The sequence below is a fragment of the Paroedura picta genome, chromosome 11 (genome assembly GCF_049243985.1).
Source record: "Paroedura picta isolate Pp20150507F chromosome 11, Ppicta_v3.0, whole genome shotgun sequence".
Lineage (NCBI taxonomy): Eukaryota > Metazoa > Chordata > Lepidosauria > Squamata > Gekkonidae > Paroedura > Paroedura picta.
Window position 1 is genome coordinate 3,998,100 of NC_135379.1, and position 26,394 is coordinate 4,024,493.

Consider the following 26,394-nt stretch of genomic DNA (forward strand, 5'->3'; position numbering starts at 1 on the left):
TCAGACACTCTAGGATTCGACCGGAACTCTGTGGTAGAAATCATCACTGGGGGTGAACTGCCAAGTGTCCCACGACCGGATGAGATGGCAGCCAAGTGGGCAGCTGGAAGTGACGTCAAAACGTCAGAAGATTGTGCCGCCTCTCCCCTCTTCCCCCCCACAGCCCCGTTGACCGCTAGCAGGAGCAGAGGAGTGCTGGTGAGATCTCCCCAGACGGGGATAACACAGCATCACACCCACTGCCTGTCTTTGCACGCATGTTGAGATAAGCAGAATGATGGTGAGATAAAATCCCTCAAAAGAGGAGAGAGCTTTTCTTGAGCTCAGGCAGTTCGGCTGGCCGACACATCCAGATGCAGTGGCCATAAGAATTATCTTCCGGTGCTCTCTACCAGGGGTAGTCACCCTCTGGTCCTCCAGATGTCCATGGACTACAATTCCCATGAGCCCCTGCCATCATTTGCTGGATCATCCCCACAGATTGTGGCAGCAAATTCCAGAAGCTTCCTTAGGCACGGTGCAAAGAAGGTCCACCCCTGAGCCTACTGCCCTTCGATTTTGTCGGGCACCCATGAATTTTAACATTTTGGCTTTCTTTATCGGCGTTCTCCAAGTCCCGTATATTTTCCTACACTTGCACAACCTTGGTTTTCCCACATTTTGAAGATGCTGCCCCAAACGGTGCAAGGGTACACAATTCTATGGCATGCATCTCCGTACTATTCCCCACCCCCTTCTGAAGAATGACACAGGGAATTTTCAAAATCAAAGTCTACAATGAGTCAGACGAGGAATCCTCGGTGGAAACCACGAAGGCCCTGATTTCACTGCGGGGGAGGCAAAGGAAAGCAGGCAGAATTTCTCCTTAAAGACCGAGGGTGTACTGCTAAATTCTCCAGGCTCTGCATTGGCATATACCCACTGGCTGGCATCATCGAGAAGGGGGAAATAGGGTTCTGGGTAAACCCACAAACATGAGCAGTTGAGTAAGTTCAGATTAAACCTTCTTACAAGACCTTTCTAAACATAGCTGCATCCTTCTAAGCACTCTCACGACAAGAGACTTCGTTAGAAGGATGTATGTAATTCTGCTCACAAGTGTCAACTTCTTAAGTAATCTTAGGAATATCCCATTTAAAGTTATTTTTTTTTTAAGCCATGCATTCCAGTTGCCCACATATTTATCCATCTTCCCAGTCGCTTTGCACTCAGTGAATAGTAATGCTGGAAGCAGATTTACACCTCACTGGATAAAACGTTGACTTTACATTTCCCCTGTTAGCTGCGCAAAGAAAAGGGCTGTAGGCTTAGTCTTCACTTTACAATGACAATTGACAACAACAGGGCATCGATGACAAGGCCTTCCCTGATAAGCACACGAGAAGAGCCCTGCTGGATCAGACCAGTGGCCCATCAGAGCTGGCGAAGTTGAGATTTAAACATGCCTCTCCCACTGTAACCCCTATACAGGAGTAGCAATTACATCGATATATCTCAGACTGTTACGATGGTACTAGAGGGTGGTCTATCAGGACAGATATCAGCAAAAGAAAATCCACAAAACCACACATAATCCTTTTTCCCAGAATGAATTATTTTGACCACACACATTCCCCCTGTGAGCTAAAGAGGGGGGAAAGAGCATATATTTATTCCTGATTTTCCCCTCTCCCTCTGGTCTGCTAACATTCACCTTCAACAAGCGAGACTTGAGTTCAGATCTTGGAGTGGTCACACGATCGGAGCTCCTTCTCATGGAAAAGTTCAAGGGCTCTCATTTGGACGTTAATGTCAACAACACGTAAGGAAACCTATTCCAGGAATCTCCTCTCTCAAGCACTTCATTTCAAAGCTACAGTGAAAACAGAGCAGTGGGACTCCACCTTCCTAACGCCGCGACCCTTTAATCCAGTTCCTCCTGTTGGGGTGACCCCCAACCATGACATTATGCACGTGTTCTTTCACAGAAATTAAACCGAAAACTGACCAATGGCGTGAAGATTCATTGTTCATTCATTGTTTTTTTTTTCCTGGGGTTTCTCAGTTCAGTTCTGCTTCTTGTCCCACCATGCCGATCTCGCTGTTTTCCGCCGCTCCAGACAGACAAACGCTCTACCTCGATCTACCCTGCAAGGCTGTTGTGCGGATGCCGCACCCCCACCCCTCTGGCCAAGCTGCTTGCCCTGCAGCAACTCCTGTAAAAGGGTCATTCGACCCCCAAAGGGGTCCTGACTCCAGGGTTGAGAACTAATGGAATAGAGAGTTTTAGATTTAGGGTAATTCAGCCTCAAAACATCTTAATATTGTTCGGGGGGGGGGGAGAGAATTGGAAAACCTCCTCCTTCTCTAGATTTCCAGAAAATTCTCCAACACTTCATTTCTCACCCATTACAAAAAGGACAGAAATACAAAACGCCCTCCCTCCCACTCCTGGATCGATCCTCGCCCCTCGGAGCCGTGTTCGAATTTGCCCAGCACGGCGCAATCTTTCTTAACGAGCCGAGCCCCCTGTATCGTGTCCTTCTGGTTAAAAACGGCGGCTTCTAATTGGCGGCAGAAGTCAAACCAAGCCAGGCGCCTCTGGAGGGCCCTTCCAGAGGAGAGATCTGGTTTCGCACCACTTTGTGCTTGCACACCAACAAAAGAAAAACCTGGCTGACAGGACCATCTTAAGGAAAGGCCCATCGCCGAACCTGGACAGACGCAAACGGGCAGAGAAAAAGTTTTGGAGGGCGTTGCAAGGAGCAGGTGAGGTCAGTGCCCATACCTCGTCTTACTCCTCTGCAAAAATGGGAGCCAACATGTGAAAACGGACACTACGGTTAATTTCTTAGGGTTTAAGGGACCCCAAGACTCTCTGCAGGTTTTGTAGCAAACAAACTGAGCCTTCGGGGAGGGCGGTATATAAATCTAAATACATAAATAAAATAAAAATAAAACAAGGGGAAAGGAAGACTGGCAACTAGGAGGGGTGCCTGGAGATACTCTGGGATTTCAGCTCATCTCCAGTTGGCAGAGATCAGTTTACCTGACCTGGCAACCCTACATCCAACATCCAAAATGGCAGCCCCATGTAGAGTTCCCACTACCCTCTTGTAATGGATGGGAACGCTTACCCTCGTGGTACGCTGGGGATGCTGAAGGAGTGAGCGGTGAGTTGTGGACATGGGTAACAGAATAAGAACATCAGAAGAGCCCTGCTGGATCAGACCAGGGGTCCACCTAGTCCAGCCTCCTGTCTCACACAGTGGCCAATTAATTCTTCTGGAGAGGCAACAGCAGAGCATAGAGGATAAGGCCTTCATAAGAACATCAGAAGAGCCCTGCTGGATCAGACCAGGGGTCCATCTAGTCCAGCACCCTGTGTTCCCCAGTGACCAACCTCTAGAAGGCCAACAACAGGACACAGAGGCTGAGGCCTTCATAAAAACATCAGAAGAGCCCTGCTGTATCAGAACAGAGGTCCTTCGAGTCCAGAATCCTATCTCACATGGTGGCCAACCAGTACCTCTGGAGGGCCAGCAACAGGGCACAGCAATCAAGGCCTTCTCCTGATAAGAACATCAGTAGAACCTGCTGGATCAGACCATGGTGCCAGGAAAAGTTGGAAGGCATCAGGAAAAGTCTCTTTAACCTCCACACCGCTCTGGTTCTCTGGTCTAACCAACAATTGTAGCGGAGCAGGAAAAACCGAACATGATTTCAGCCCTTTGGGGGCATGACTGAGCGCACTGACCCTTTTGCAAGCACCCAGACGTACAAATCCCTCGAATACCAACGCACCAGCAGGGGCCGGTCCCACTCCCTGCTACGGATCCCCTTCCGAAACTAAAGAGAGCCGGCTTTGTCTAGCAATTGGCTTCCACGGCGGGGGCGACAGGAAGCCAGATGGGGCTACCAAGCGGAAGTCCACGTGATTGCCGGAGAGGAAGTCACACGGCTTTCTGTCGGCAGGAGTCAGAGGTCGGCGTTCTGGAGACAATGCCAGCCCGTGCGCAAAGGCTGAGAACTGGTACTTGGACCGTTTGGCGAGGGATCTTCCTGCCTTGGCAGGCACAGAATAAAAATACAGTCCAGATGCGAATGTGGCACCCTGACCTGGACAGACCAGCCTAGCCTGATGCGGTCAGATCTCAGAAGACTAAGCAGGGTCGGCCTGAGTCCAGGGGCACCTAAGCAAAGTTTAATTCTGGGTAGATTCAGGTGGGTCACTGCGTTGGTCTGAAGCAGCAGAGCCAAGTCTGAGTCCAGGGACACCAAAGTTTCATTCAAGGTCTAAGCCAGGGGTGGTCAAACTGCGGCCCTCCAGATGTCCATGGACTACAATTCCCATGAGCCCCTGCCAGCTGGCAGGGGCTCATGGGAATTGGAGTCCATGGACATCTGGAGGGCCGCAGTTTGACCACCCCTGGTCTAAGCTTCTGTGTGTGTGCATGCTTATCTGGAGAACCGTTCACGCACATGAAACCTTATCCCTTGAATAAATCTTTGTTGGCCTTCAAGGTGCCCCTGGGCTCGAACTTTGTGCTTTGAATTCTGGGCACAAGCTTTCTCGTGCATGCACGCCTCTTCACTTCTATGCGCGTGCACATGAAAACCTCTACGCCAAATTAAACTTGGGAGGAGGACGGCCAGTCTGCAGGCGGGGGCTGGACATCTCCTCGGAGTCTAACTGGTCAACCAGTGCAGAGGTCAGTTCCCCCCACAGAAAACAGCTGGTGGAGATGGCGACCTCTGTGACATTATACCCCTCTAAAGTCCCTCCCCTCCATGCCTCCCCTTCCCTCAAAATCCCGAGGAATTTCCCAAACCAAACTTGTCAATGCTACTCGAGAGACAATCCCAATCTTGTTTCTTTTCCCCAGGCCGGAGCCTTTATACATTTGAATGGCAGGCGGAAATTCAGCAGGGCGAAAACCCATCAAACTGCAACTCCACGCTGAGGAGAAAAAGCTTGCATTCCCGCCTGTTGCAAGCTGCTGAGAGGCCAAAGATCCTGCAGCGGGACGGCTCGGAGGGAATGCCGGTTCGCTCGGATCAGTTGCCATGGCGTCCGAATAACCTTGTAAGATGTTGTGTGAGCAGAGTATGTTTTCCAGGCCTATTTTCCATGGCAACCCAAACAATTCCCCGGGAATTCTCAAGAAAGGCCTGAATCACTCCGTTCTTAAAGGGGGTCTTGCAAAGCTTAAGGTCCCGGGACGCGGCTCGACTTTTCCTCTCCTCTGGGCACTCCAAGGAGAGGTTTTCGAGGTGGCCGCTCCCCTACACCGGAGCATCTTAAAACGGTTGGGTAGCAGCAGGATCCGTGCCCGTTGCAAGTCCGGGGCTCAAACCCAGAGATCTTACCTCCTGACTCTTTTTGCTAAACGTAACGCCTAAAACACAGCTTGAACGTACAAAATGGATAATAGCTACTACGGATTTATCTGGAATAGGTTAAATGGAACGCTCCGCCACTCTGTCGGTGTGACACTGCCTCTGTGGAAGGTGGCAAGACACCGACGGAAGGGAGACAGTGTCGGATTAGGCTAACTGGCCTGTAATTCCCTGGATCCTTCTCCCATAATATTAGAACTTGAGTATGCCCGATGCAGTTACTGGGCAGTAAGTATCCCAGGAATCCGTCTAGTCAGGAGTGGTTTAAGGATTTGCAGGGCTTAGCAAAACACAATTTGGGTGAGGGAGAAAGTTTGTGCAGAAATTGTGGCCTGTCATAAAAGCAAGTCATTTCATTCGACGTACTGCCCTGAGCTGGTACAGGAGGGTGATATATAAGTCCAAATAGTAACAAAAACAACAAACTTCCATATGCATGCATAGTTCTCCAGATACTCAGTATTTGAGGGGCTGTGCGTGCATATACCTTGAATAAAACATTGTTAGTCTAAAAAGGTGCCCCTGGACTCAAAATTTGTTCTGCTGCTTCGGACCAACGCAGTGACGCACCCCGTCAGTGTCATTGGGTACCCCTACACTCCATCCTCACAGGAGATGGAGGAAAAGTTCTCTCTACTCACTTTCACTACACGCACACTTCCTAATTTTATAAACCAACATTCAACAAGCCAACAATGAGCCGTATTGTTTTTCCGGGAAGGGTTGGCTCCAAGGGGAGTCGCTCTGCACAGAAAGGCTCTGTGAAACGTACGTCTGCCCAATCATGCTTAAACGCCCCTGTCAGGTGCGTTCCTCCCTCATGTTCGTCTGCCAAGGGTGCCTGCTCACATTACAGGCAAATGGTCCAGGGTAAGTGTACTGAAATGTGACCAGGTGCTCCTGAAACGCTTAAGAGCTCTGTTTCCGGCCTGCATCCTGTGCAAAATCAGGCCCCCGCTGTAATAAAACCATAGCCCATGTAGACTGGAACACTTGGCAAATGACGTCTACATGCGCACACGGATACTGTACTCGAGCACATGGTTTATTTCTGTTGGCTTCTGCTTCTTATCTCCTGTGTCCTCCAGAAAGCTGCACCCGTCTTAGGTGGCTAAGGGGTTTGGCCCACCTGATGCATCCCCATTAAGTTCACCTGACTTTCCCACGGGAACACAAACTTTCTGGAAATTGTGATGAACCGGCACACTCTCATCATCTTCTCTCCCTGTCCTACACCACACGGACCACCAATGGGTTGGGAAACGTAGTTACTCCAATTCACCACCTTTGGTCTCGGCCAGGTGGCCATATTGCTTATGGAGGGCTGGCTCTAGCTAATTGTCCGGGATGGGCCACTGCAGAGGCCTCATGAGCAAGGATAACTGTGAGAGTGGGTTACTAACTCTTTACAAATCATCAAGTACTTCTGGTGGTTACAACCAATCCTACTTAATGGGTGGGGGTTGGACTAGGTGACCCATGAGGTCCCTTCCAACTCTATTATTCTATGATTCTATGGTGGCTGAGTGTTACATTTTGGAGGACCTGTGAAACGCCCAGGAAGACTCCACTCAATACTCTGTCCCCCGTTGCATTAAGCCAGGGGTAGTCAAACTGCGGCCCTCCAGATGTCCATGGACTACAAACCCAGGAGCCCCCTGCCAGAGAATGCTTGGACATCTGGTGCTGAACATCTTGGTTCCCCCCCCCCCCCCTTCCATGCTGGCTTCCTAGATGGCCCTACAGCTGTAACGAGGGTTATGGCTTTTTGCCATCTGCTGAGTGTTTGTTGTATATTTGTAATAGTTTAGGTTTTAATTGGGTTTTAACTGGGGTTTGTTAATGGATTTTTTAATTGTATGGATTGTTTTTATGTGACCCACCGAGAGCCGGTTTCTGAGAGCAGCAGGATATAAATCAAATCAATCAATAAAGGCCTCTACCAGCCATGGAATTCTGGGAGTTGTAGTCTTGCGGGGACTGTCCTGGCAAATGCTGGCAGGGGGCTCCTGGGAATTGTAGTCCATGGACATCTGGAGGGCCACAGTTTGACTACCCCTGCATTATGCTAACTGAAGTAACTCCTAAGTAACAAGTATGCATTGCAATTTTGTTTCCCTGTTGGCAATTCTTTGTTGTTGTGTATATAAAACTTTGGATGATAATATTGTTAAATTACTATCACATATTTTTATTTACAGAGTGCTACTTGGTAACAGCCACACAGACGTGACGATTTGTGAAGGGTGCGTAACGACACATTCCAAAACGTTTTTTGTATGCTTATGCCTTTCTTGTACTGTCCCAATTCCTCGGATGATATTGCGGTCAATATTTTAGCAGCTGCCACTGAGGAAAGCAATGAAAATGGTGTTTATATAACCGGCACACGTTTTGGCGATTTTAAAATTTCCTCCCTGGATATTTACAATCATGTGGGAAGTGTGGACTCAGAAGTAAACATTCAAGACGATGCCATACTAGCCTGTCTGTCAGTTTCTTTGTTTCTTTGCTCCAACCTCCGGAGGGGAGATGGAGACCCCCCCCCCATTACATCTGTTCTCCAGGCCACAGAGGTCAGTTCAGCTGCAGGAAACGGTCACTTTGCAAGGCGGTCTTGCAGGGCTTTCTACCCTCACAGACCTGAGTCCACCTTTGGCGCAGGAGGAGGAAAAATCTGGCTCAATCAGTCTGGATCCAAACAGAGCCAGCAAACAGCTTGAGACTCAGCCTCTAGAGAGAGATTCTGCAGAAGGGTCCTCTCCTGATCATGAACCTCCCACACCTGAGCCATCAGCACTGCCAGAAAACCAAGTACCCAGCTCACCTGAAGCACGCACACCATTAGAGCTAAGGCAGCAAAGACAAGAATTTAAATAGAGACGGCAGGGCTCCCTTTACCAGCTCGCTAGCACAGAGACCTGGCAGAAGGAGGGGGGAGACCTTTGCAGGGTGAGGGCCAAATGCCGGGACCCAGCTGCAGGAGGTAATTCCCAGATTGGGGACTGCTATGCCCTATATATGTGGTTCACAATAGCAGGTCAGAAAGGGTGCGTGTGTGTGAGTGCTTTGAAACCTGGGCTTTTGCCTATTGCAGGGGTAGTCAACGTGTAGTCCTCCAGATGTCCATGGACTACAATTCCCATGAGGCCCTGCCAGCATTTGCCAGGACAGTCCCTGCAAGACTACAACTCCCAGAATTCCATGGCTGGTAGAGGCTTTTATTGATTGATTTGATTTATATCCTGCTGCTCTCAGAAACCGCTCTCGGTAAAAACAATCCATACAATTAAAAAATCCAATAACAAATCCCAGTTAAAACTTCCAAAATTCCAGGTGAGAAAGCTAGCTTCTGAAAAGACTGGTGCCCCAATTTATACAGAGCGGGGACTGCAGAAGGGCCATCACTCCACCAGTTGCCAACCTCCAGGTGCAGCCTGGTGATCCTGGAATTACAACCACTCTCCAAATCAGCTTGGGGAGGAGAACAATCTCTGCAGGATACAATGCCCCTGAGTCCACCTTCCAGAGCTGTTCTTTTCCAGAGGAACAGATCTCTCTACGGCCTGGAAGTCAGTGGCCATTCCAGGAGACCTTCAGCTAGCACCTAGAGGTTGGCAACCCAACTTATGAGACGGAATGGGCAGGAGAGAGGGAGAAGGAGAGGGAGGAGGCGAACGGCCCAGCTGTGCGTGGAAGAAACGGGCTGGCGTGTTTAGAGCTGCAAATTACTTCTGCATATATTTAAAGTATTCTTTTCCATTGTTTCTTCTATACCAGGGGTAGTCAACCTGTGGTCCTCCAGATGTACATGGACTACAAGTCCCATGAGCCCCTGCCAGCAACGCTGGCAGGGGCTCATGGGACTTGTAGTCCATGAACATCTGGAGGACCACAGGTTTGACTACCCCTGTTCTATACAAGCCGGGCGGGTAAGAACCGGGCAAGTGACTCCTTTCAAAAAGCAAGACGGCTCTTTGCATTCTTTGCCTTTCCTTTCTAATCCTACATCCTTTTCCTGTTGCTGCAAAGGTGCTCTGCGATAGCCGAGCTACATATCAGCCAACCAGCACTCCGTACGTTCGGAAATCCCCGTCCACCTCTCCAATCCAGCCTCCGCCAGCCATTTGCTAAAGAAACCAGATGCTCCCGCCAGCCCAAGGAATGATCTCAGCCGCTCTCCGATCCTTTCGGCCTGGCATTTCATGACTCACGGAAAACAAGTCTCGTTGCTCGGGCAATGGGAAAGCAAGGCTGTCCCTGCAGCGCACGGCGACGTGTCCCGTGTTGAGCGAAAACCAGAGTTCTCCCGCACAACCATGTGCAGCGCACTTGCATCTCCTAGGGCCTTGGCAAGGAGCAGAGAAAGGGGATGCATTTGTTGGCCTTACCAGCCGGCGGCACCGCTGCCTTGGTCACCGATGGCTAGTAGAAATCACTCCCTAGGCACAAGGATTTTCAAAAGGCTGTATTATTAAGTCAGAACTGTGGCAAAGCTTCTGTCCAGACGAGCAATGTTTTGTAGACTTGTTATAAGGTGAACGTATCCCGTCCCTTTCCCCAAAAAGCCATCCCTGGCCACAGAGGTGGGGGGGGGGGAATCCTACAGTTTCAACACATCACAGAGATGGGGGAATTCTGACTTTTCCCACCTCTCCGAATCCTCCCACAAAGCCCTGCCTTGGTTCAAATGTGCGGGGCTGGCATGTCTCCATGGTACCACCACCATGGCTGGTCGGGGCTTCAAGCTAACCCAAAACCATGTGCAGACTGCGCAAACTAGCACAGAACATGAAGGTGTGAAGCAACCTCTGCATGAGACAATCAGTGATGGTCCCAAACTAGGGAGCATCAAACTGCACCGCACAGATGTGCAAGAAAATGACAGAAAAGATGCAAAATCTATTACTCTCTTGGTATCAATCCAACTGTTTGGCAAACAATACAAATCAGAATCTTTCCTGGGTGTAACTACTTTAGGCTGCAAGTAGGGCACTCTGTGTATGTTTGTGTATATAATTATATTAAAATCCTTCCCCGAGTTAAAATTCCCCACATGTAGAAAACTAGCTCAGAATGGGGCGCCATCTCACTGATGTGCTAGATTTCTCAACGCAAAGAGGTCATTTTATCCCACAGTAAAGTAATTCAGAGCCACGATCCCCCCCTCAGCCAACCTCAGGTGAAGTCCGAAATGTGGCTTGGCAGACAGAGCGGCGCACAGATAGCTACATGTGAGTAAGCATCGCCGCTCAAACTGGGACTTGGGCCTACAGTTGCGCAAACCTGCTCCTCCACCCTCGGATCTGATTGCCCAAGCAGCAGAACCGGACACAACCTGCCTTCTTGAACTTAAGAACAGGTGAGATCTTTGCCCATGTGTTTTCCAGCTGTGATTTTCACCTTCTGCAACCTTCTATCGGGAGGCAGTTCCTTGTACCAAGCACACCATAAAACCACCTCCCACCTCCAGCAACTGGCCAGCTTTGTTTGCTTGCTTTCAAGAGGCGAGTGGGCTGTGGCTCAGGGGAAGAGCCTTTGCTTGGCACACAGAAGGTCCCAGGTTCAATCCCCGGACTCTCCGGTTCAAAGGGCCAAGCCTTGTGACGTGCTTCAACCAGGAGACCCTGGAGAGCACCTGCCTGCCTAAGTTGACAATACTGACCGTGAATGGACCAAAGGGTCTGCTTAACTTCAGCATAAGGTGCAAGAAGAAAACTACAGACTGGTAATCAGCACGAAAGTAGCAGGTGAAAGCATTTCCTGGCAGGAAGGCAGAGAGGTGGAGAGGGAAAGGCATGCACCTGTTAAATTCCTGCACATCAGGTGATCGGCAAAAGGGCAGCAAGCCAGGAGTTCACCTAGCTTGGCAACCAGGTAGACTTTATTCCGCACACCACGCCCTGGCCGAGGGACGGTTTCTGGTGACCTCAGTAGACTTCTCCTACTTTCCAACCTCCTCAGCAGCTCCCCACCCCCATCCTAGGGACTGTTTATAGAGAGACAAACCCCTCCTGGGTGGCACCTATGGTCGCCAACCTCCAGGAGGTGGCTGGAGTTCCCCTGGAGAAAATTGCTGCTTTGGATGGGGGACTCTGGCTTTATAACTCACTGATGATGAGGTCCTTCCTCTCTGCAAACCCCACCTTTTTCAGGCTCCACCCCCAAAGCCTTCAGGTATTTCCTGAGCAAGATAAGTCTCTTTCCTTATCCATTTATAACCCTTCTCTGCCGCCTCTCTGCACAAGACAGCTGACTATCGAAATGTTCTTACACGGCAATTAAGACCAACCACTAACAAATCACGTAAACTGGGTCAGAGAAGGAACATCGAACAAAACAGAAGAGTTTTCACCCGCTGGTAAGAGCACATCCCTCAAATAATGGTGCCATGACAGAGAAGGCCCTGCCTTGTGCCGATCTTCATTTAGCCTCAGATTTCACACCAGCGGCAATCTCCAAACACTCTTCAAGGGCAGCCCCAGGTCAAGCCTACTGCAGTAGTCCAGCCTAGATGTCACTAGGTCATGGATCACTGCACTTACATCCGACTGAGGAACAGGCTCAGTGGATACACCAGCCCAAGCTGGACAAACCCCTTCTGAGCCACACAACCACACACAGAGACACACAACCGTCTCAAACAGTGCTGTTTCTATCATCAGGTTGGCATCCTGAACTAGTCAAAACACAGATTGCAAAAGGCAATGGTGAAGGACCTCCTACCCATTCTGGCAATGACCCTCTCCTATATCAGGGCCTTGCACTCCTCCCCCTGTCCCCCCCCTCCGCTTGACTGAGCTGCTCACCTGGGGTGAGTGGAAACCATCCCCAGGTGACCAGGTGGGTTCTTGTTCTCTCCCTTCCTCCACTTCCTAGGCCATCAAGATGCCACAGGTAACGAGTAGGCTCACATCCTCAAGTTTCTGTGGATTTATTTCAGAGGCTTTTCATGCTGGACCTTGGGGCTCTTATGGTCAGCTCTGCCAATGCACACTGCACAAATGCACAAATCTTCATGCCGCTGGCATAACGGTGTTGGCTGGGGTGCCAGTAAGCAGACAGAGTAGGAGGGAGGAAGCAGCCACACCGTCAGACTCCGGTATGCATCTGACCTGGACAGGGCTGCTTAAATTGGGAGGCTGGCGCGTCTCTGAACAGCTGTAGCAAGGAAATTTTCACCCACTGCATACACTGGGCTTTGTGCTCCGCACAGCAGACATGTATACCAGAAAATGCTGCACTTTTAAAAATCACCTACTATCTAATCCTTTACGGAGAGATGCTGGGGATTGAACCCGTGGCCTTCTACACGCCAGGAACAGGTTCTACCACTGAGCCACAGGCCCAAGACCCTGAAGAGCTGCTGCTAATCCAAACACACAATACCGACCCTGATAGACCAATGATGGGATTGAGTAGAAAGCGTCTTCATTCATATGCACATGTAAGTGGCTTGGGACACTTGGGTGCAACTACAGATGTCACGAGCACTAGCCAAGCGGCCCCTCTACAACTAATTCTCCCTGGTTTAAGCTCAGCTGCCAACCTGCAGGATTGATTTTTTTTTTTTTACAGCTTGGACGGGGAGAGGAGGAAAAGCAATGACAGAAGGTATCAAGAGTCCTTCTGAGCCAGGCACTAACAGGCTGAAAGGCTGGTCTTCTCCTTGATATTGCAAAAAAAAAAAAACCCATTTCATTGGGGGAAGTCCTTGAAACCCTGAAAGAATCCGTCTGTCTCCCACCGCAGGAGCAGGTGTGAAAACCAGACCGCCAATGTTAGCGGTTCTGCCACAGTGGTGGCTCCAAAGACACTGGCTGCCTCTGATGTAGCCTCGGGGTGACTCTGGATCAGGCACTGGAGCCGGCCGGCCTCGCACACAGGCAACAGAGGCTCGGAGGAAATCCACAATGAGGCCGCTGTCGGGGGACCCGCCGTCCACGTATCGCTTTTCTGGGAAAAGCAAATAGCCCGTCTGGAGTTTCTGAGCAAAGAAAATAAGCGTGATGAATCCCATATTTCCTCCTCGGGCTCCTATAATCTATTTTCCGTACATGTAGGGCACAGAAAAGGCATTCAGGCCGTTTCTTTTTCGAAGAGGAAAGTTTGTAACTTAATAGTACATGGGAATTTTCGCAGAGGCAAACAGCCCAGGAATAGAAACGGTCCGGTCAAAATTCCAAAGGAGATTTGTTCAAACTTTGTGGACTTAACCCGGGTGAAAAGGGGGGAAGAATGCTTTTCAGCCTTACCGAGGAAACACCAAACCCTCTATCCGCACCCGCCAGAGCCCGGGAAGCGTCTCCGTGGAGTGGGGACACCGGACAAGACCTAGCAAAGGGGCCCGAAACTATTTTGGCCCTATAGGCACCTTCGGAGTTCCGATACAGTGATGTGGGCGCAGCCTCAAAATGGCTGCCGGGGGAGGCGGAGCCAGCTACAAAATGGCTGCCACAGCAACATTTCTATTTTAAAAATCTGTGCAACCAATCAAATCTCTACAGGTCAACAGCCCCATCTGGTACCAAACACTTTCTAAAAACACTTGGCTGCCACGGAGGTCAATAGTCTACACCAGGGGTAGTCAAACTGCGGCCCTCCAGATGTCCATGGACCACAATTCCCAGAAGCCCCTGCCAGCGAATGCTGGGAGGGGCTTCTAGGAATTGTGGTCCATGGACATCTGGAGGGCCGCAGTTTGACTACCCCTGGTCTACACTGAGGTACAATCAATAGTGTGTTGAATTAAAACTGGAGAGCTCTTGATTCAAACAATCTCTTAGATATAAAGCTCTCTGTGTGACTCTGGGGCCTAGCCCCACCCACCACCCTGCCCCAAATAAAATAAGCTACACTGGGAGGAATGATAAAGATTTGAGGACAGTAGGACCTTAAAGGACAATAAGATCTCCACGGTTTAAGCTTTGGAGCGTCAGAGTTCCTTTTGTCGGGTATCTAGAAAAGGGAGTTTTGACTCTTATACTCTGGAAAATCCTACTGGACTTTAGGGCGCTAATGAACTTGAGAACATAAGAAGAGCCCTGCTGGATCAGGGGTCCATCCACTCCAGCCTCCTGTCTCACACAGTGACTGACCAGTTCCTCTGGAGAGCCAGCAACAAAGCAGAGGGGCCGAGGCCTTCAGAAGAACATCAGGGGAGCCCTGCTGGGTCAGACCGGTGGAGCATCCTGTCTCATCCAGTAGCCAACCAGTTCTTCTGAGGTCCAGCAACAAAGCATAGAGGCCGAGACCTTCCTCTGAAGCTGACTGCCTCTGAAGGTGGAAGTTCTCACAAGGACTTGAATCTTGGTCTGCTCCTGTACCCACTAGAAACAAGACTGATAAAAGTGCCCCCTTCCTGGATCTGACACCCAGAGCCTGCGCCCCCAAAATGGCTGCCAGATTTTGAAGCAACGGAACAGACTATACCACCTCAGACCGCAAGAGTCAGATTCCAGCACTGAATGTGCCTTCAAGCCAACCATTCCCTGCAAACGGAAAGCTAGCGTGGCAGGATGAGAGCTTCTCTCCCTTCCCTTTGTTTACTGTGCTCAGTGGACAGAAGCTTTTTAAAAAAACTTTGGGGTTTTCCCCCAAAATGTGTCCCTCTGCCTGCCATCGAAAGTGGGGTGGTCCATCTCAGCATCCTGCTGACCCCCGCTGGTATAAATTGAGCCTTGGATCGAGGTTCCAGGCTACATTTCTGTTTGCGCAGAACGATTGTGAGTTTCTGCAGGCCAGGAGAGCCGAATGCGCAAAGGAAACTGCAGGGGCGCTTTCAAACCCACAAAACAGCCCTGCCATGCTGGGGAACAACATCAGGCTGTGTCCGACGTCCCGCATGAGGACCGGCATTCCGGCAGTGAAAATCAAAACATTTCCCCCCTTTTCTGAAAGTGTCAAGTTCCGTCCGTCTTCCGCCCCCCAGCCTCTGCCAGCGCGGACGCCCCCTTCGCTCCTCGGAGGCTCCAATCGCTTCGGACATAAAGGCTCCCCTTTCAGCCCTGGTGCGCGGAGCAAGAGATGTGGCTTTCTGGCAGGGGAGGGCAAAGACACCGCTGCGACTTTAATGGAGAGATGGATAAAGAGGCTTTTGAAAATCGGAGGTGAACAGCGGCTCATTCAGCGGATCGTCCATGAAATTGCGCCGTGGCCGAAATCCCACTGGTTTTGGTCATGACCTCCATCGAGGAGTTCTGTTCTGTCTACAGTTGCCAATTTCCAGGTAGGGCCTGGAGACGTCCCAAAATTACACGGATTGCGAGGGAATGTATTCTTAGTCCCGTTCTTGGGGTCCCTCCCTTCCCCACACCTCTCCCTCTCATTGGGCCTAGTTCTCCCCAAATGGCCTCGCAAGGCCAAGCCAATCCACTGAGCGAGCTGCTACTGCCCCCATCTCTGGGGCTCAAAACAAGTTCCACCCCACAGTGTGTCCCGAGAAGGTTGTCGGTATTTTGTCTGCAGCCCTGCAGAGGAGGCAGGATCGTAATCCTGTACTGTAATTCAGTGGTAGTCAACCTGTGGTCCTCCAGATGTCCATGGACTACAATTACCAGGAGCCCCTGCCAGCAACGCTGGCAGGGGCTCCTGGTAATTGTAGTCCATGGACATCTGGAGGACCACAGGTTGACTACCCCTGCTGAACTGACCAATGAGATCCCCTCTGCGGGATCCGGTTAGTTTAAAGTGAAACTGACCAACAGTGTGAACCAGTTGGGAAGATCTGTTGCGGGGCTTTTATATATAAGTTGGGGTTGGCTGTGGGGTTTTGGGTTGTCCGTTTCGGTTCTTGTCCCATCATGTTCGGGTCACCATAAAGCGCTGAAATGAACTCCCAGTGTCCTGGTCTAGGAATCCACAGATCTACCGGTCGGACTCAAATGGGACCTTTCAAGGACCAAGCACCGTTCTCTTATGCCCTGTGACCCTCTCTCTTTCTCTCTCGCCAATCCAGGTTGGAGTCCCCATTCATTCCTCCACATGCAGCTATCTGGGTGACCTTGGGCCAGTCGCAATTCCCTCCGAGCTCTCTCAGCCCCACCCACCTCACAGGGTGTTTGTTGCAGGGAGAGGAAAGGTAGGCACTTGTAAGGTGCTTTGAGACTCCTTTGGTTAGGAAACAGCGGGCGAGAAGAAAACCCAGTGCTTCTTGATTTCTGCCACCTCTTTAGGCAGAGTCGGGGGTGAGGAATGGGCCGACCCACGGATCACAACTCTTGAGGCAGGTTCAGGTGGCCAGGATCAAACTGATGCTATCCAAAGGCATAGCCTCCCCCTGCCTCTTCCTGAGTCAGCCTCTTTCTGGCTGACCCAGGGCAAGCAGCCATCCTAGCACTGCCCAGGTGGCCACCTGACAATCAGCAGAATCAAGCAAAGTTCTCTTTGGTCTCTGCTACTTTGAGCTGCAGATGAAGGCCTCCAGCCCAGAGAAGGGAAAAATACTCCTTGCATTAATCCCCCCCCCAACCAGGTCAGTGAAAGAGGAATGTTGAACCCCTCTCCTGGAGGACTGGCTTTCTCTGTACGGGGAAGTATTTACCACCACTGTTGAGCATTCAGACATGTGATCACTGTGCGAACACTGACCTGCATCAGGAAGCATTTCGGGCAGAGGTACCCCACACAGTGCCCATGGGCACCATGGTACCTGTTGGTACCTTCCCTGGAATGCACCATGTGCTTTCAGAAAGTGGGCAGGGCTGTACTGACTGAAAGGCATCCTGGTAAACAGAGCATCTGCATGAAATGTTGAACAATTTCTATTATGCGTTACATATAACCTCGCTCCCTGATGCTTCTCAGTAGGCTCCGCCTCCTGCAGCAGCCATTTTGTGGTGGTGCCCACCATCCTGTGCCAGAATTCCAGAGGTGCCTACAGGTTCAAAATTGTTGGGGACCCCCATTTAGGTCTTAAACTACCTACCATCTTCACCTGGAGCAAATGGAGAGCCTATCTGTCTAGGTCATTTTTTAAATCCCATCCTGACTCTTAGGAACTCCACGAGGTGCATGAACAACAGCCCCACATGGCAGGACAGCCTGAGAGCACGTGACCCAGCCATCTTCGTTGCAGAAGGGGGATTTGAACCCAGAGCTCCCAGGTTCTAGCCCAGTGCCCTAACCAAAATACCACCCTGTATCTCCATAGGGTTAGGCCAACAGTTTGCCCCATGGGAACAATGGGAGGAAAACAACATTTCCCTCTGTTGCAACCCATGGAATGCAGCCGTGTGGGTGGATACCTTGCAGCAGTTTCCATTCCCTGATGTAGAAACTGAAGAATCTTACAGGGCCGGTACCAGAATTCCAGAAGGGAATTCTTCCCATGCTCCCTGTTTGAGCTCCATATCCCAACGCTTAGACACTGACCCAGAGGTCTATAGCGCTTAACTAAAGATTTCTGTGACTTAAAAGCCTCCTTGAATACTGGATAAACTAAAAAAAAAATGGCCACCCATATTAACGACACTCAGCCATTGGGTGCAGCTGCTGTGATGTCACGGAATGTCCAACAACAACAAGAACAGATTGTTCCCCCTCTCTATAGCCCACCTACTTGCTTGCTCCTTCTGCTCAAGGCACTGGCCATCTCTTGATCTTGCTAATTCTCTACTCTGAACAGGTGACAATCATCTTTTCTTATCAGTTGATTTTATTTCTGGCCTTCATTTCTCGCTGAGTAAGACCAACCCCCAATTATACCTCCAATCTATCCAGGCACATCCCCTCCCATCCTCTATTCGGCCCACTGTCTCTTTGTGGCTGCCAAATAATTTGATACACGAGGCAGCGTTGTATAGTGGTTAGCCGTTTCACGAGCACGGCGTGTAATAAATCTTAATAATAATAATAAATAGTGTAAGATTAAGGACTGAGATTCGAATCCCCACTTCTTGGAACCTTGCTGGGTGATTTGGAACCAGTCTTACACATCCCACCAAGCCTACCTCGCAGGGCTATGAGCCAGTGTGATGTAGGGCTGATCCTGCGTAGAGCAGGGGGTTGGACTAGATGGCCTGAATGGCCCCTTCCAACTCTATGATTCTATGATTCTAGTGGTTAAGAAAGGTGAACTCTAATCTGGAGAAATGGGCTTGATTCCCCACTCTTCCACATGCAGCCAGTTGGGTTACCTCGGGTCAGAATTCTCTCTGAGTTGGCAGGGGTCATGGTACTTGTAGTCCACATCTGGAGAGTCACAGTTTGGCCCTCCCTGCCCTAGGATCTGAAGGACCCAGGTTCAAATTCGCCATCCTGCCACACAAGCTTGCTGGTTGACCTTCAGCCACACTCTCAACCAAACCCACCTCACTGGGCTGTTGTGACAATAAGACAGAGACTAGGAGAATGCTATTAACCCTTTCCGGGTTCCTGTTGGGAAGAAAAGTAAGATATATACAAATAATAAAAATGTGTCTCTTTCATGAAATTAATTAGTAATGTAATAAATGCAAAGAATGCCAATCCACTGTAGCAGTATCATTCATTGGTGGCATTTTATTTGACTTTTTATGGTAGCTATACCTAAGGGAGTGAATTTAAGTATATGTGATTTTATATGTGTGTGTGTATAATATATATTATATATATATATATTCACACACATAACATGTATTAAATATGTTCCAATATCTTTTCTATTCAATTTTTTTTAATTGTCCTCCAAAAATTCCAAAATGTTGAGAAGCAGGATGGCCTAGTGATTAGAGCAAATCTGGGAGACCCAAATCCAAATCTTCTGCCATGGAGGTCTGCCGGCCGACTTTGGGCCCTGCATTTTCTATCAACCTTACCTACCTCACTGGACTACTGCAGTATCATGATTAGAGTATATCAGACTCTGACTTTCCTGGAGTCCCAGGTTCGAATCCCTACTCTCCCACGGAAGCTTATTGGGTATCCTTTGGCCCATTGCACAAGCTGAGCCTAACCTTACAGGATTGTAATGAGACAAGCTGCGTTGTGGAGAAAAGCCAGGCATGAGAGAAGCAAAAATAAAAATAAATAAGCAGGGTTGTTGTAAAGACGAAATTAGGAAAGGCTAAGAATCTAAGAAAAGCTGTGCTAGTTCAGTGTGTGAGTGACTCTGTGTCATACAGTGGCCAAAGCCCAGGGGCCATCAGAATGGACAGAACTCCAGAAGCCAGCCCAATGTTGCCCCCCAGGCACCAAGAATACAGAGCATAAGAACAGAAGATAAGCCATCCCGGATCAGGCCAATGGCCCATCCAGTCCAACACTCTGTGTCACACAGGGGCCAAAACCAAGGGGCCACCAGGAGGTCCACCAGCAGGGCCAGAACTCCAGAAGCCCTCCCACTGTTGCCCCCCAAGCACCAAGAAGACAGAGCAGAGTGCCCCTGCCCCAGACATGGAGTTCGATCTCTACCTTGTGGCTAAGAGCCACTGATGGACCCCTGCTCCAGATGTTTATAAGCACATACACTCTTCTGAACCACTTGTCGGAAGGGTGGGATAAAAATGTGTGCAAGAGATAGAACTATTCGGGGCAACCGCGGAGGGAAAAACAGCACCGAGCTATCGATAAAGCGCATTAAACTAACATGGCACACTTTAAAAAATTCAGCTTACTAAAGATAAGGAAAGCAAACATGCGAAATCAGCTGGAAAACCGGTCTGTGCTGGAAACTTCCCCGGTCCCCATTTTCTAGAGTAGCCACAGGGGGAGAAACCAGCAGGGATTCCCAGAGAGACCCAGAGAACGGAACAAGGACGTACCCGTGCAGCCTGCCTATCTCAGCTCCTCCTCTCTGCCACGGCCTACATGTTTTGCTGCCGTGGGTTGCAAAACTCCCCTTCATGGCTTTGAACTCTTCCTGCCTCTCGGCTGTCTGCTGCTGTTGGAAGCTGTTGCAAGGCTTATGGGGGAAAGCTTTCTACGGGCCCGTGAAGAGCCTTCATTGTGGGACAAACGTGTGAGCAGAGACAGCCCCATTTCCGTCGGTCTCACACTTCGGGTCAAAGGCAAGACGCAACATTTCCAGCAGGAAAGAGCTTAAGGAGGCGGTGCCAAACTTCCTTCCCAAGCCTAAAGCTGTGGCCGAATATGAGCAATCGGCACCTGGTGGTCTCCCGTTATTACAATCGATCTCCCGATGACCAAGATCAATTCCCCGGGAAGAAAATGACTGCTTCGAAGTGTGGTGGTCCCTCCCCTTCGCAGGCTCCCTCCCCAAAGTCTCCAGGTCTTTTCCAACCCAAAGCTGGCAACCCTATCAGCAGAAACTAAGGGTGCCTCGTGCCAAATGGCTGTGAGCAGTCCAGTCAGGAATCGATCCCCTCCCTCTGCTTTCAGACTTCTGGATTTTACACACTGGGAGAGTTTATAAGGCTGTTGTCGGAGTTGCTTCTGCTGTTTTGAGACAACTACTGTCGGATAATCGAGTTGGAAGGGACCTCCAGGGTCATCTAGTCTAACCCCCCTGCGCAATGCAGAAAACTCACAACTACCTGCCCACCCACAGTGACCCAAATTCCTGCCCCCCCCAAAAAAAAATCAGAATCCCTGGCCAGTCTGGCCTGGAAGAAATTCACCTCCCGACCCCAAAGTCATCATCGGTGGTCATCCATTTCTAACCTTTCAAGAACGTGGCATACCGAACAGTTGCAAGGCAGTTCCTGTGTGCTAAATTGCCTAGATGCAGCCTCCTTGCAGACATGAAGGAGGGAGTCCCTGCCAGTTCCCACACCGTTCCCTATCAGCATGATGCTCGGCTCCTTCCACCCTCTAGCTCAGGGGTAGTCAACCTGTGGTCCTCCAGATGTTCATGGACTACAATTCCCATGAGCCCCTGCCAGCATTCGCTGGCAGGGGCTCATGGGAATTGTAGTCCATGAACATCTGGAGGACCACAGGTTGACTACCCCTGCTCTAGCTGATGAATGACCCATACCAAGAAGAAAACTGGGGGGGGGGGAGAGATATCCCATAACAAGAACTCATAACAAGAACTCATCACCATGCTGGTCTGAAGCTCAGTTTTGAGGTCAGTGGGACCTTGAAGACCAACTCAGTTGTATTCAAGGTGTAAGCTTTGGCATGCACACACTTTCTTCAGGTGTATCTGAGGAAGAAAAAGAGCTGGGGAGTTTTTACACCCTGCTTTTTCACTACCCACAGGTGTCCCAAAGCAGCTTGCAACACCTTTTCATGATCCTCCACTGAGCAGGGGGTTGGACTAGGTGGCCTGTATGGGTCCTTCCAACTCTATGATTCAATAATTCTCTTTCTCTCCCCACAACAGACCCCCTGTGAAGCAGGTGGGTCTGAGGGAACTCTAGGAGAACTGCTCCGGAACAGCCCTAAGAGAACTGGGACTGGCCCAAGGTCTCCCAGCTGGCTGCACGTGGAGGAACGGGGAATCAAATTCAGCTCTCCCTTAACCAATGCACCATGTTGGCTCTCACGTGAGAAAAAATATGCAGGCACACAAAAGTTTACATCTTGAATAAAACTTTGGGGGGGGGCTCTGTACTCCATCTTTGGATGCAGCCCACGGAAAAAAGCCATCGAGTTGATCCTGTATCCTATTTTTCTAGCACTAATTTTCCCAAAGAGGCTTGTGCATCTCTGAAAGGAGCACACAACTGGATCCAAGGCAGTGAATTTAGCTTCAGATTCACGTGAGCTCCTTTGAGTTCCCAATAGGGAGAGAGGCAGGAGTACAATAAAATGAAATAAATAAATAAATACACATGCAGAGCTTGCTAGCGATCCCAGAAAGGCACACTCTGCCCATGCACAGAGGCACAGTTATTATTCCTAGAACTCCACCATCGAGTCTACACATTTAGAAATGGCTCTGGAGTTTCCAGTGTAAGGTAAACACTGACATTTAAAAAAATAAACTGCACCACAGACGGAATGGGTTAAACTCCCATCCTGTCAACCCCAGGTCAATTGGGCATGGAATTAAGGTCACGGGAGGTGGGCAGCTGGTTGTGAATTTCCTGAATTCGGCAGGGGGTTGGACTAGATGACCCTGGAGGTCCCTTCCAACGCTATGATTCTAGGTCATTTACTGGGAGTTGAGTCACATGACTTTCTCCAAATTCAGCTTTATATACTTCTGCATATGCAAATGAACAAGGGTGAACTTCTTACTTCCTCTTAGTCACAGAAGAATGTAAAATAACAGGATTCCATTTCAAAGGCAAGTAGAAGCAACAAATTATTGAAGTTCAAGGTGTACCAAGAAAAACCATTCCATTAATTTTGGATTTGCAGACGTTGGCTGTGGTTATTGCAAAAGGGGGGGGGGGGACCTCTGCACATGGAAAAAGGCATTTCTGCATCAGAATTTTTACAGCAGCAGGATCTAGGCCCTGCGGTTCTTTACAGACAGTATGGCAGAGAGTTCAGAGCAAAGACTAGCATCTGGGAGACGCAGGTTCAAATCCCCACCGTGCCACGCAACTGGATGAAGCAACCTAGCCTACCTTGCAGGGTTGTTGCTAGAAGGCTAAATTGGAATGTAGGAGAACCATGTATGCTCCTGGGAAAGCGCATGGCATACATATGTACTATTTTAGTCAGTAACGAACAGGCCTGTCGCCACACCTTAAAAACTAACATCCTTTTATTCTAGTAAAAACTTTGCTGGACTTTGGCCCACTTCGGCAAAGAGGTTTGAAAAATTAGTTTGTACTGGGGAATTTATTATTATTATTATTTACGGCGGCACAAGATTTCCCAAACAGACATTAGCAGAGCTCCCGCGCCCGGGAACGGTGTCCGTCTTGGCTTGCGCTTTGACGCTACAACTTACACGAAAACTTTCTTTAAAAGAAAAAAAGTTCCCAATTCGGAGCCCCGGGGGAGGGTGGGGTGTCTCGACCTATTCCAGGTGGAGACTTGATACACGTTTACAAGGTGGGTCACCAACCCCCCGGCGGGGCCTGGAGCTTTCCTGGAACGGCAACTGCTGCAGACAGGACATCTCCGCGTCCTCCCTCCCTGCGCTGCCCACGCGTGCAGCGCTTTCCCAGCGCAAGCGGGAGTTGGCAACTGGGGGCGCCAGGGCAGCTCTTCCCTTGGCGTCTCGCCCGTCCAACGCAACCGGACCAGGGGGGAGGGAGAGAGAGGTCTGGGTCTCCTTCTGCTGTCCCACCGCCGCCGAGAACAGGAAAGCGAGCGCCCAAAGTTTTGCCCGGGAGAGGCGGGAGCTGCCAGCCGCGGGGTTCGCTCCACGTAGCGGCGGACCGAACAAGGCGCCCGCCGGAGAGGCGTCCGGGGAACGGGGGCGGCACCGCCAGCTCCAGGCGGCCCCTGCAGGGCGAGGCGCGGGGCTTACCTTTCGGAGTCCGCCGGAGCGCTTAGCTCGTCCGCGCCATCGGCTGCATCGCCGCCCTCCTGGCGCAGCGGGAGGAAACAGCCCCGAGTCCTCCTCCGCCTCCAAAAGCAGAACAATAAGCCCGGGGGATCCGGATCGTGCCTCCCTCGCCGGCAGCCCCCCGCACAAGCGCAGCGCCGGCGCCAAGAGCTGCTCCGGGGCCCGGCAGGGGAAGGGGAGGCCAAGGCCGGGCGGGCAGCCCAACTGCACCCGCGCCTCGCCCCCCGGCCCGCTTTGCCGCGAGAGGAGCCGGCAGAGAAGTGGCCCGAAGAAACTTTCCGCTCCGCGCAGCGCTGCAGCGGCCGAGGGAGGGCCCGGGGACAAAAGCCAGAGGAAGGGATGACGGCAAAGGCCGCCGCGGCCAATGGGGAGCCGGGAGGCCCGCAGCCAGCCAGGCAGAGAGGCAGGCGGACCAGCCCGGCCGGCTCCCCGGCCCACGGGCGCGCTCCCCACCCGGGCTCCCGTCTGCGCACCGGCCCGGGCCCTCGGAGGGGGACGACGCGCTTCTTTTTCAAAAAGCTGCCCTCCAAATTCGAATGGCCAAACCGGAACCTAAGCGGAATTCGGTCCGGTTCTTCCCGGTTCCGGATTGTGATTCCCGTAGCCAGCTTTCGTGCGGGTGTGTGCGGATTCTCCGCTTCCATTACCTGCGAAAGCTCACACCTTGTTGGCCTAAAAAGAGCACGTGTTGAGTCCATTGGCCCCCTCGAAGACCCAGCCAGTTTCGTTCAAGAGGTGAGCTTTCGTGTGCATGCACCCTGCCTCTGACTGCCAGGAAGGCTCATGCACCTCTGGACTCCAAGCTAATTCAGCCCCACATGGCGACCCATCGGAGTCTACCTTTGTTGGACTAGGACCTTGTTTCCGTTTAAACTTGCAGGGGCAGTCAAACTGCGGTCCTCCAGATGTCCATCCACTACAATTCCCATGAGCCTCTGCCAGTGTCTCCTTTTATGTCCACAACAGCCCTGTGAGGTTGGTGAAAATATGTGACCGGCCCAAGGTCACCTAGAAGGCTCCCATGGCACAGTGGAGATTCAACCCCCTGTTTCTTAGATCTTGGTTCTATACTCTAATGGCTACATATGAGGTTGCCACCTCTGGGTTGGGGAATACCTGGAGATTTTGGGGGTGCAGCAGAATCTGGAGCGGGGTGGGAGCTTGGTGGAGTATAATGCTATGGAGCCCACCCTGCAAAGCAGCCAGTTTCTCCAGGGGAACTGATCTACATTGTCCGGAATTGGCCTATAATTCCAGGGGGTCCCCAGATCCCGCCAGGAAACTGATACCCCTAACTGCGCAAGGATTTAATTCCCTCCCAGTCAGCTTGGGAGCCAGTTGGGTGGGGTTTGATTCTCCACTTTTCCTCCACACGCAGCTCGCTGGGTAACTTTGGGCCAGTCACAGTTCTCTCTGAGCTCTCTCAGCCTCGTCTCCGTCCGAGGGTATCTATTGCGGGGAGAGGAAGGGCAGGAAGTCGAAAGCCAGTTTTGGGACTCCTCTGGGAAGGCACAACCCAACTTTTAAAAAGCTTATTGTATTCTCAAAATGTAACAATCACAGTGTACAAACACAACATAACCGGTTTCCTACTCCAAACTGCAGAGAGAAAACAGTCTTTGCAACATAAATAAGGAAACAATTTCAACGTTACCATATTCCAAAAATGTTAGAAAAGGTGTACATGCTCAGTAAACATATCTGAACACTGGGAAATATTTCTCTGGGCCCTTTTGTCTGAACAGTGGCTAACCACTGTGGAAGGGAACATCATTGAAACAAGCTTTTACAGAGAGATTTTTAAATAGCCGCCTTTTAATATTCCAAATGGCATCCTGGACCGAATCAATTCCATAGTGGACTTTGTACACCTGCATCGTGTCACCCCTTCAGTTGTCCTTTGACCAAACTTTTAAAAGCCCCCAACCCAGGGGGTGGCCAAACCGTGGCTCTCCAGATGCCCATGGACTACAATTACCATGAGCCCCTGCCGGTATGACGCTAGCAGGGGCTCATGGTTATTGTAGTCTTTGGACATGGGGAGAGCCAAGGTTTGGCCACCCCTGCGCCTCTAACCTTTCTTCATGCCCTTTTCTGCACCTTTTCCAATATTATAATCTCTCTTCTTTAACTGTAGTGAACTGTAGTCCATATTCCAGTTAAGGAGATTGGTTAATACTGATTGGTTTCCACTCTCCTTCCTACTAATAATATTGCAATTGCCCAGTCAACCAAAATCTGGAGTAAAACGGACTCTTGGATTCTGCTGAGGTCCCGCCTCAAGCCCCACCTTCCCTGCAGGCTCCCCCCCCCCCAAGTATTTCCCAACCCAGAGCCGTAGGGAAGGGTGGTATACAAATCCAAATGCATCAATACAGGTTGGTGACTGCAAACTGAACTAGGAGCAGAATGGGCTGTTTTTCTTCTGGTCAGTTGGCAATTGTAGACAAGGCTCCTGGGTTATGAACAGAAGAACATTTTCAGATGCAAAAAAAAGCATTTCTGGTTGGCCAGCAGGTTTCCTGTCCTTATCATCTGACCAAGTATCAATCTAGGGCGGTGAGTTGGGATTTATTTGTCGCCGTGATTTACTACTTTAAACCGAAAGCTGAAAATTCAGAGAAAAAGCTTGGAATATCCGGGGGGGGGGGGGAGTATCT

The 26,394-nt window shown here is 50.5% G+C and overlaps 1 protein-coding gene across 3 annotated transcripts in view; it reads right to left on the minus strand.

Annotated features, from left to right (window-relative positions):
• Positions 1-26,394, minus strand: part of LOC143820236 (mitogen-activated protein kinase kinase kinase 3-like) — a 70,878-nt gene that overhangs the window by 40,792 nt on the left and 3,692 nt on the right. The window contains exon 1 of one of the 3 annotated variants that reach the window (XM_077302791.1): positions 23,696-24,213. The exons of 1 other annotated variant lie outside the window; for it this stretch is intronic. The gene's annotated coding sequence lies outside the window, so the exon portion shown is untranslated. Of the gene's footprint in view, positions 1-20,120; positions 20,149-23,695; positions 24,214-26,394 lie in introns of those variants that run through there. One more of the 3 variants, XM_077302793.1, reaches the window with a different exon arrangement.